This window comes from Corvus kubaryi, unplaced genomic scaffold, assembly GCF_017639235.1.
Source record: "Corvus kubaryi isolate FWS band 111438036 unplaced genomic scaffold, C.kubaryi_AGA036_p1.0 split3-37304, whole genome shotgun sequence".
NCBI lineage: Eukaryota > Metazoa > Chordata > Aves > Passeriformes > Corvidae > Corvus > Corvus kubaryi.
Genome location: NW_024582087.1, coordinates 2,542,413 through 2,551,831, shown reverse-complemented (window position 1 = coordinate 2,551,831; position 9,419 = coordinate 2,542,413). Strand labels below are relative to the sequence as shown.

Here is a 9,419-nt window from a genome sequence, read left to right as displayed (position 1 = left end):
GGGGATGCAGAGATCCACCTGCAGTCCCTGGGGATCCACGGGGGATGCAGAGATCCACCTGCAGCCCCAGGAGATCCCCCCGCAGCCCCTGGAAGTCCACAGGGGATGCAGAGATCCCCCTCCAGCCCTGGAGGAGCCCCCACCGGAGCAGGAGATGCCTGAGGAGAGGCTGTGACCCCGTGGGAGCCCCGTGGCCAGAGGGGCCCTGCTGGAGCAGCCTGTCCAGGCAGGACTGGCCCCATGGCAGAGTGACCCCCGGGCTGCAGCAGTGTGAGGGGACTGCTGCCCCTGGGATGGACTCACCTTGGAGAAGTTCCTGGAGAACTCTCCCGTGGGAGGGACCCCAGGGTGCAGCAGGAGAACGACTCCTGTCCCGGAGCAGCGGGAGAAGGCACAGGGGATGAACTGACCACAGCCCCCATTCCCTGTGTCCCTGTGCTGCTGGGGTAGGAGGTAGAGCTGGGAAGGAGGGAGGGGTGGGGGGAAGGTGTTTTTAAGGGTTTATTTGACTTCTCATTGTCCTGCTCTGATTTTGTTGGCAATAAATTCACTTTGTATCTCTTCATTAGAGCCTGTTTTGCCCATGATGAGTGATCTCTGCTGGTCCTTATCTCAACCCATGAACCCTTCATTAAATTTTCTCTCTCCATCCAGCTGTGGAGAGGAGTGAGGGAATGGATTTGGTGGGTGCTCAGAGTCCAGCCAGAATCAACCCACTGCACCAAGCGTGCACATCTGCTTCACACCTCACCCCAAGGGGCAGCTCACCCTCTCCAGAGCTCAGGGCTGTTACAGGAGGTCACAGAGGGCAGAGACACCGAGCCAGGTGCTGCTCACACACAGCAGAACACCCAAGGTGTGGAGCCACCAATCTCTACGAGACGGGGCACAACTGCCTTGTCTTCCTCTGCACTCCAGCACTGCTCTGGAGAGGGACTTCCATTCAACATGGAAACACCACATCCCCACCTTCCCTCACAGCTTGGAGCTGCTGCGTGTTTGCTTCTAATAACCACGTAAACATATGGGGATTTATTCTGATGATCGATAAAATAATCCTTGAATTTTTCATGTGTTTTTCACCTCGTGTCTTCCCCCTCAGGGCACTCTCCCCGTGCTGCACGAGGAGCGTGGGAGGAAGCGAAGGAAGCCGGAGCAAGGAGCCAGCTGGGCTGTGGATGCCAGGATCACCCTTTGCACTGGAAGCAGCACCACTGCCTCGTGCAACAGAGGAAAAACACCGAGGTCTGAAGCCCCTCACCCCTTCTCCTTTCCCTGAATGGAGCCCGGGTTTGATCCCCTCAGGTTTCCCTCGCCTCAGCCCCTGAGGACATCCCCCAGCATGGCTATAGTGGCACCCTGAGTTGGCTGATGCCAGCTCTGGAATCTGCTCCTTCCACAGATTCCTGACTTTCAAATTAAACATGCAGGAAAGATGGGAATTTCTGTGTGGGGAGTCCAAAAGAAAAGCAGCACCAACAGCCCATCCCAACTTCTTCAAGGGCTTCTTTAATTCCCACTTCACATTTCTCCCTCAGAACACTAGTGCTGCTGAGCAGCTCTGCCACTCTGGGACGTGTGACAATTCCTCTGCTATTCCCATAAGCCCTGGGAGAAGAGTGGAGGATGGATTTGCACGGAACTGCTGCAAAGTTTCCCAGCTCACTGCAGCTTGAAATCACAAAAGAGGAGCTGGATGGGAGGTTGTTGAGACAGATAAGACACAAAACACTCCTCCTTTCAGGCAACAGATTCTCTTCCAGGCCTTGGATAGCTGCAAAGAAAGAGAAAAACTGTTCTCAACTCTCCAGTGATTGTTCCATCAGCATCAGCCTCAATCCATCAATCAGTCTGAGATTCCAACTTGGAATTCACAGTAAACCAAGACACTGGGAAGAACCGTGAGGAAACAGAATAAAAACAATCCTGTTGCCAAGAAATCAGCTCCCAAAACGTTTGCATCTCGTCCCTCCAAACGCTGAAGGACAGAGTGAAGCCTTCCCAGCTAAACCTGCTGCTGGTGTTCTGATTGCTGCTCATGTCCTCGCTATACTTGAGCTCCTTCCAGATAAACAAACCTGGATTAAGTTTTCCAGTATCATAATCATAATTGGGGAAGAAAATTAAAATCTCACTGCTATTTGTTCAGCATTATAAAAGTGACTGTGTCAGGCCTAACAAGCATCATTAGTTCCACTGAGAAGCCTTTCAGCTCCACTCAGGGACCAGAGCTTGGTTAAACACCCATTGAGATGTTGTTCCCCAACTCAGATTTCTCAGCTGGGTGACTCAACAGGCTTTCCCTAATTTGCCAGTCACCAATAGCAACCCTTAAACCCCCCAAAAAAGAGCATTCAGAAGGATTTTTGGCAGCTCCCAGTCCCTAGAACAGGGTTGGGGTGAGGTCATGTGCTCTCCTTATACTCAAACCTCTGCACACAAGGGATGTTATAAATGAAAAGCAATGTGGAATGTGATGAGGAGCCAGGTAAAGGAGCTTGGATGGCAGGAATTATGCTGAACCTTCTCCCAAAGGTTAACTTTGTCCAGTGTTCTCCAGGAGGCAGGGCTGGGGTGGTGCCAGTGGCTGCACTCACTCTCCAGCAGCTCTGAATTAGGGATTTTAAGTTCCCTCCTCAGCAGTGGGGTCTCTGCAGCTGCTCCCTGAGATCAAGGGAGATGTGTTATCACTCACCCTCCCCAAAGCCTCGGCAGCAAACAGCCAGCCTGAGAGGATTTACGAGGAGCACACCAATCCCAAATCCCTCTTGTTAAAGTTTATTGCTATGGTAAATCTCCGCTGCAGAGGGAGGTTGTTGTAGCAACGCTTTGCCATGATTTTAACTTCACCTCTCTCTTCTCCTGCCCCCAGAGGTGTCATCTCTACCATGGAGCTGCTCAGTGAGGTGGCAGAGGCAGGGGATGCCCTGCACAGCTCCCTGGAGCGTCTCCCTCTCCTGCTTCCCCCAGCACTCCACATCCATTGCAGGCAGTTCTGCATCTTTTTTGGAGAAAAGCACTGGAAACACGTTACAAACACACCCACTGCCAAAGCAGCTCCCCAGACTGAGCCATCCTTGGCACAAAGTTAAGGATGCAGTCTCCAACAACTTGGATTCAGCTTTTTTTCTCCCTTATGAATTATGAATTTAGGTTAGGAAGAAAACCGTTCATGGACACCTGCCTAAATCCAGGTATATTTTGACTGTACCACATTTATGGTGGTATCCAGTTTGTGGTACTCAAACAGAGCAGAGGGTGCACACATTCACTTCTACCACTCCTGGCAGCAAGAATACTCCCTTTGGACTTTCCAATCCTCAGAGGAACTTCACCAGAAGGAGCCAGACAAGCCCACAGACACTTTTGTTTCACCTCTACACCTCATTCAGCTGTAGCTGCGTGTTCCCTGCACAAGAGCCCAGCACTCCCACCTTAACAGAGGCTCGAAATAACATCTCGCCTTCCTTTCCTTTCTCTGGTTTTTCATCTTTCCTAACTCCACGCTACATTTCTTCCCTGCAAACACCCAATTTAGATGGCATCAGGAGGTGCTAACAAAAAATGCTTCACTGTCTTGTCAGCAGATTACAGAAAGGCGTCTCATTCAAGTTTATCCAGTTGGAAACAGAAGTAATTGATGTGAACTTGAAAAATATATGATTTGGAAGAGGGGGGTGGGAGAAGCTTCTCGCCAGCATCGCTGTTCCACCCAGCTCATCCCTCGGCTGTTCACCCGGGGCTGGTTAATCAGGAGCTCCATTATCACCTCCCTTTCCCACATTTACCTCGGGCACAAGGATCTGGGATGAGGACAAGGTGTAAATGTGCACGTGCTGCAGGTCCTGGTCTGGCTCTGCTCTCTGCAAGTGAAGCTGCAGCGGAGGGAGAACCAAGGATTCAATTAGGACAGGGACTGTGTTTGCCCAGGCAGGGATGTTGTCTGGGGCAGGGGGACTGGAGTGAGGTCCCTGTTCCTCCTCCCTTGGTCACAGCTGCCCCTTCTGACAGTGACAGCTTCACTTCCAAAGGCAGGAGCAGCAGGGGATATTAGAATCCCAGCATAGCTTGGGTTGGAAAAGACATTAAAGCTCATCCAGTTCTACCCCCTGCCACTGGCAGGGACACCTTCCACTATCCCAGGTTGCTCCAAGCCCCATCCAACCTGGCCCTGGACACTCCCAGGGATCCAGGGGCAGCCACAGCTTCTCTGGGCACTCCATCCCAGCTCCTCCCCACCCTCCCAGGGAAGAACTCCTTCCCAAATCCCATCTAACCCTGCCCTCTCTCAGTTTGAAGCCATTCCCCCTTGTCCTGTCATGCCCTTGTAAAAAGTTTAGGGAGTGGTGACTCCTGAGCAGGGCTGAGACACAGCAGCACTCCCCGATCCCCAGGGCTCCCAGCATGAGGAATGTCCCAGCATCTCCCACAGCTGCACCAAACATCTGCCACGCCACGCTCAGGAGATGGGAACACGAAGTCCCAGCACAGCACAGGGTCCTGACATTCCCTCTGGATCTCCCAGGGCAGAACCTGACTCTGAGCCACGGTAGCAAATTAAAGCCCTTTTGCCCAAGACACAGAAGTACCCGTGGGTGAGCACTGACATTTCCCTCGTGCAGCTGCACCATCGTATCAAAACCAGAATTACTCTGTGCAATCAGCTCTCCTCATCCCAGCTAAACAACCCCTCCCAGCCCTGCTCAACTGTGCAGCGTTGCAGAAGTGCAAAGCAAGTCACTCCAAAGCACAGTTTGAAGTCATTGTTATTATTATTATTACTTCTATTGCACAGAGCACCCCCCAGGTGAGAGTCCAACCAGAACAGGTGTTGCACATCCTTTATTTCAATTAAATACTGTAATAGGGAGAGCAGCCCAAGGCTACAGGGAGCCAAATTAGAAAATTGCATGGAAAACACAAATAAAATGGATCAGAGTCACTCAGGTGAGGCTCACAGGAATGTGGCTGCCTGTTCCTCTGGGCAGCTCTGCTATTAAGGAATGAGGTTCTCAGGGAAAGGCCCTCTCATGGTGACATCTTCTGCTGACACCATGGCCAGCCGTGGCTTCTGCTGAAGGGGAGGAACAAATCCTGCCTCGGATGGATCCTCCCAGGTTTGTCTGAGACTGTCACAGAGCTGAGAACTGAACTCAGGCAACTGCTGTTGAACGTCCAAGTTGTCTGCAGCACCAAGGTAAGAACTCACATGAGCCCAGCAGCTGAAAGCCTTTGGAAGGATATTTTCCCAGCAGACTTTAATTTTGGAAAGGAAAAATGGACTAGACTAGCAGCTCTCTGCTACCTGCCCAATACAAGCACTGGACATCATCACTTTGCCAAGGCAGCTCACCTGGGAGTCCAGGAAAGGAGGCTTTTAAAACTCAGCCACAACAGTTTGTCCTCCTCTGCTCCACGTTCTGGGGTCCTGCATCAAAGCAGATAAATAAAGCACCCAACTCCACGCCCACGCTGCCAATAAACTGGGATACTTTCCCTTGGGATGGAGCCATTCCGGAAGGGAAGCAGCATTTACAAAAGCTGACACTGATTTCGGGAGAAATATATTTGGAACAGTGGAAACATGGCACTAAAATCCGCCTCTCCATTTCTTTGAAATTAAAAACCCCAACACAACCCTTTCCTCAGATTCCTCCCCAGGAAGATGAAGCCAATTTTCCAGCATCCCAATGAATATTTCAAAGATGAGTGTTTCCTTAAGCTAATTGTTGCCCATTATCATGGAATTAAAAGCCAAATGGATTGAAGGCAATTGAGCCTCATCCCTTTCACTATTCTCTTTTCCCCAAAGACATTCCTGATTTTTAACTCCTCTGACCCTTGGGCTTTCAGACAGGTTTTCTGACAGGTTTTCTCACAGCACGAGAGCTCAAGGAAAGGTTCATGAACTGCAGAGGGCAGAAGGGACAGGTGGAGAGGCAGGATCCATGGTGAACAGTTCCTGAGGGAATTCCAGCACGCTGGGAATGTACTCCCACCAGTTTGCATCCATCCCCTGCCTTCCCCCTGTTTGGAACCCACACACTGACCCAGGGCATCGCTCCTCCTGTCCTCACTACTCACCACATTGGCTTTTTCCGCGCTAAATCCCACAATTCAGCTTCCAATCCAACACCCTGGATGCATCCCTGCTCCCCAGAACCCTGCCTGGCTGGACAAACTGCTGGAGCAGGGCAGGTACAACCTTCAACAGCAGAGCTTCACCTTGCACTGATCTCCAAAATACAACTGAAGGACTTCGGATTTTTAAATTTAAAGTCTGACACAAGCAACAGGTGACAGACTCTGCCCTTTCCTGTTGTCACAGCTATTCCACCTACCCAGAATCACCGGGATTTTTCCTTCAGGTCCCACCCACTTTGTTTTTTGCCTTTTCCCAGGGTTGGCTCCTCATTGCAGCCCCCAGCACAACAGCACCGAGCAGCTGCTTGTTCACCGAACAGCCCAAGTGTGCATTGGCCCCTCTTAAACCCCGGCACACAGAGCTATTTGTTACTCAGCTGAAAGGTTCCCAGGGAAGCTTTTGTGACTGAAATGTGACTTTTCCCCCTTTCCATAAAGGAGGAAAACAAACCCAAGCAACTCCTGCAGGCAGCTTCCCATTTATTGCCACCTCCTCCAGCAGTGTGCACTGGGGACTGCCGTGAGGAACTACAGGAATTGGGAATGAATTCCTGCTTTTGCCACCCAGACCCAGGCCCTGGCCACTGCACAAGGGACTAAACAGGACTGCAGGTCTGTTCTGCAGTTGGAATTTCCTTTGGGAAAGATGTCAGTGCTCTCGGAGTCCCCGCAGGTCTTTGAAGGAGGCCTGAGGAGCGATCTCAAGGAATGCCAGTCATGCCGAGCTCAGCCTTCCCCCCCTCCCACACGGGGCTTTTGTTCACTCGCTGTTTACAGCTCAGAATTACTGTCATCATAAATGTTGAATCACAAGGCTGGAATCGCAGGGAAGGATTCCTGCTTTGTTTGTGGCTCCCTCCTTTGTTGCCCACCTTTCCCCCCCTCTCGTTTGGTTGTGTTCCTCATCCAGTTTATGTGACACGCTCAAGTCTCGGAGGGATGAGAGCTATGGCAACAGGAGTTGTGCAGCTAATCCCTGATGCAGAGTGCTGAAATCACACTGTGCAGCAGCACATCAATTCATGAGAGCAGCCCTGCTTTCATTCATGTTAAACTTGGGGAAAGAAGTGCCAGAAATTCTGTGCGAGGGGAAAAACTCAGGGCAGCAGGTCCCACATGGGTCAGGGCAGTGGGTTTATAAAGCTGGAGCCTGGTCATGAGAGGAGGTAGAAATGGAGCCTGGACAGGTCAGACCAGCCTGGAAACATAACAAGAAATGGCAGAGCCTGTGGAAGTGGCTGGAAATTGGTAAAGACTCACTTCTGTTGCATTTCTGCTCCAGGTCACTATTTCTGCTCATGGACAGGGGGTGATAATTCGATATTGCACCCTCACAACCCTCCCTGAACTTTAATTCCCTCCAGCTGGTCCCAGTCTGAGCCAGAAGCCCCAGGGACAACACCCCAAACTGCTCCAGCTGGGGCTGAGCCCCCCTCCCTGCCCAGCCCAGAGACCCCTCCAGCCTTGCTAGGCACTGACACAACCACCGAGCACCAGCTCAGCCCCTCAGCACCACCAGGAACAAACTCCACAAACAGTTCTATTTTTCAGAAAACCCCTCTGCTCTCTTTCTACCTGGAAAGATCACTGGTGTGGAGCTGTCTGTGCTGTGTCTGCTCTCCAGGACATTCCTGGCTCTATAAACACCAGGGGAAAACCCCCCCACCTGCTGTGGGACACCAGGAAACTGCTCCTACCTGGGCAGCCCAGCAAAAAAAAACAGGAATTAAACAAACCTCCTGAAATACTTGAACACTGCACGCATTTAAAAAAACCCAAGGAAAAAGCAGGGAACCAAACCTCACTTGTGCTCTCCATTCAGCTCTTCCCTGGGAATTAATCCATGATTCACAACTTCCCATCCGTGGGCTGAGAACCAACTGGTTATGAATGAATATTTTTGCAAGCTAAAGAATGTGCAGGGTCTACTCTGGGACAGCTTTTACACCAAAACCACAACTTTACAACCAACACCTGAACCTCAAAAAGAGCTGCACAGACTCACCCCAACCATCACCTCCTTCTTGGAGAGGTTCAGTTGCTGTAGGGGGAGAGCTGAGACCCCCCAGACCCACAAGGTGATGGGATTAGGGAAAAATCCCTGCCCTCCACAGCCAGAAATAAAGGATGATGCCAGACAGGTGTGGGCTGTGCTGGAATTTGGGTGGGATTCAAGCAGCACCCTTTTTGTAACTACGACAGCGAGAGGTGTGAATGGAGGGCTGCTACAGAGGAAATTTTAATTTATAATAATTTATGTTCTCATTTAGATGGCATAACTTATTGTAAATAAAAAAAGTAAGTAAGTAGAAGCTTTTCTTTTTAAGGGAGAAAAAAATAGATTTGAGATTGGGCAATAAAACCAGCAAAAACTGGAGGAGCCTCCTCGGGGTCCCTCTCCTCTGCTGCTCCCCCTGCAAGGAACCACCTGAGCTGTTACTGTTCCCCAAATCCACCAAAATCCTCCGGATAAATCAGATTCCCCAACAGGGCCTCATGGTGTCAGTGAGCCAGGCATTGTTTTATTCTTGGCCAGGGTTTGGGTGTGTGGCTGACAAAGCTCTGGCCTCCACACAGACCCTGATCCAAACCTTTTCCACTTATTTATACATTTTGAGCAAACAAAGAAATGAACGTACCCTGGCTCTAAGCCACACAGTTCTCTTCATCATTTAGCATGCCATCGATTATTGATTTCTTGCTCTTCCTGCTTACCTGGCCCACATCCTTCAGTCCTTTTATCAGCAGGGGCTTTCCAGATTTCTAGGCCTTGATCTCCTCTCTATCTCCTGGTTACTCCAACATCCTCCAAGTGCCATAAATTTAAGTTCCCAAATTCAATCTCCAAGTCCTTTTGGCTCAGTTTGTTGGAGCTGGTCAGGGTTGGTTTCAGCAAACCTAAATGTTTAAGGTGACTTAATGATCAAAGTAACAACAAGGGCCTGCGCGGAAACTCAGCCGGTGCTGGCTAAAAGTGGGCACTGCTCACAATTAATTTTAAAAACTCATTAAAAATTAGTAAAGGAAGTGATAACATTTCCAATATGACAGCTTTATTGAGCTTCAGGGTGATGGGTGTGGGACAGGAAGGGGAAGGGGAGGGAAAAGGAAGGGGCCGGATCTCCATGCCTTGCCTGGCAGGGGATTCCAGAACCTTCCATACTCTCCTGGAAGCTCAGCAGTTTCAGGATTCAGCTGCTCTGAATCTTGTAGGTAAGTTTTGTTCACTGTTTTTTTTTTTTTTTTTTTTGTTTTTTTTTTTTTTTTTTTTTTTT

General features: G+C 50.2%; 1 protein-coding gene and 1 long non-coding RNA gene across 2 annotated transcripts in view; one reads left to right on the top strand and one right to left on the bottom strand.

The window, feature by feature from the left end:
* Positions 1-1,393: 1,393 nt before the first annotated feature.
* LOC121658552 lies at positions 1,394-9,216 on the bottom strand. Its single transcript, XR_006013998.1, has 3 exons — positions 8,860-9,216; positions 3,789-3,875; positions 1,394-1,774 (listed from the first exon to the last, which is right to left on the bottom strand). It is a non-coding gene; the product is annotated as an uncharacterized LOC121658552 (long non-coding RNA).
* Positions 9,217-9,294: 78 nt separating this feature from the next.
* CSMD2 (CUB and Sushi multiple domains 2) overlaps positions 9,295-9,419 on the top strand; it is a 338,283-nt gene continuing 338,158 nt past the window's right edge. The window contains exon 1 of the mRNA XM_042015480.1: positions 9,295-9,357. The gene's annotated coding sequence lies outside the window, so the exon portion shown is untranslated. The remainder of the gene's footprint in view (positions 9,358-9,419) is intronic.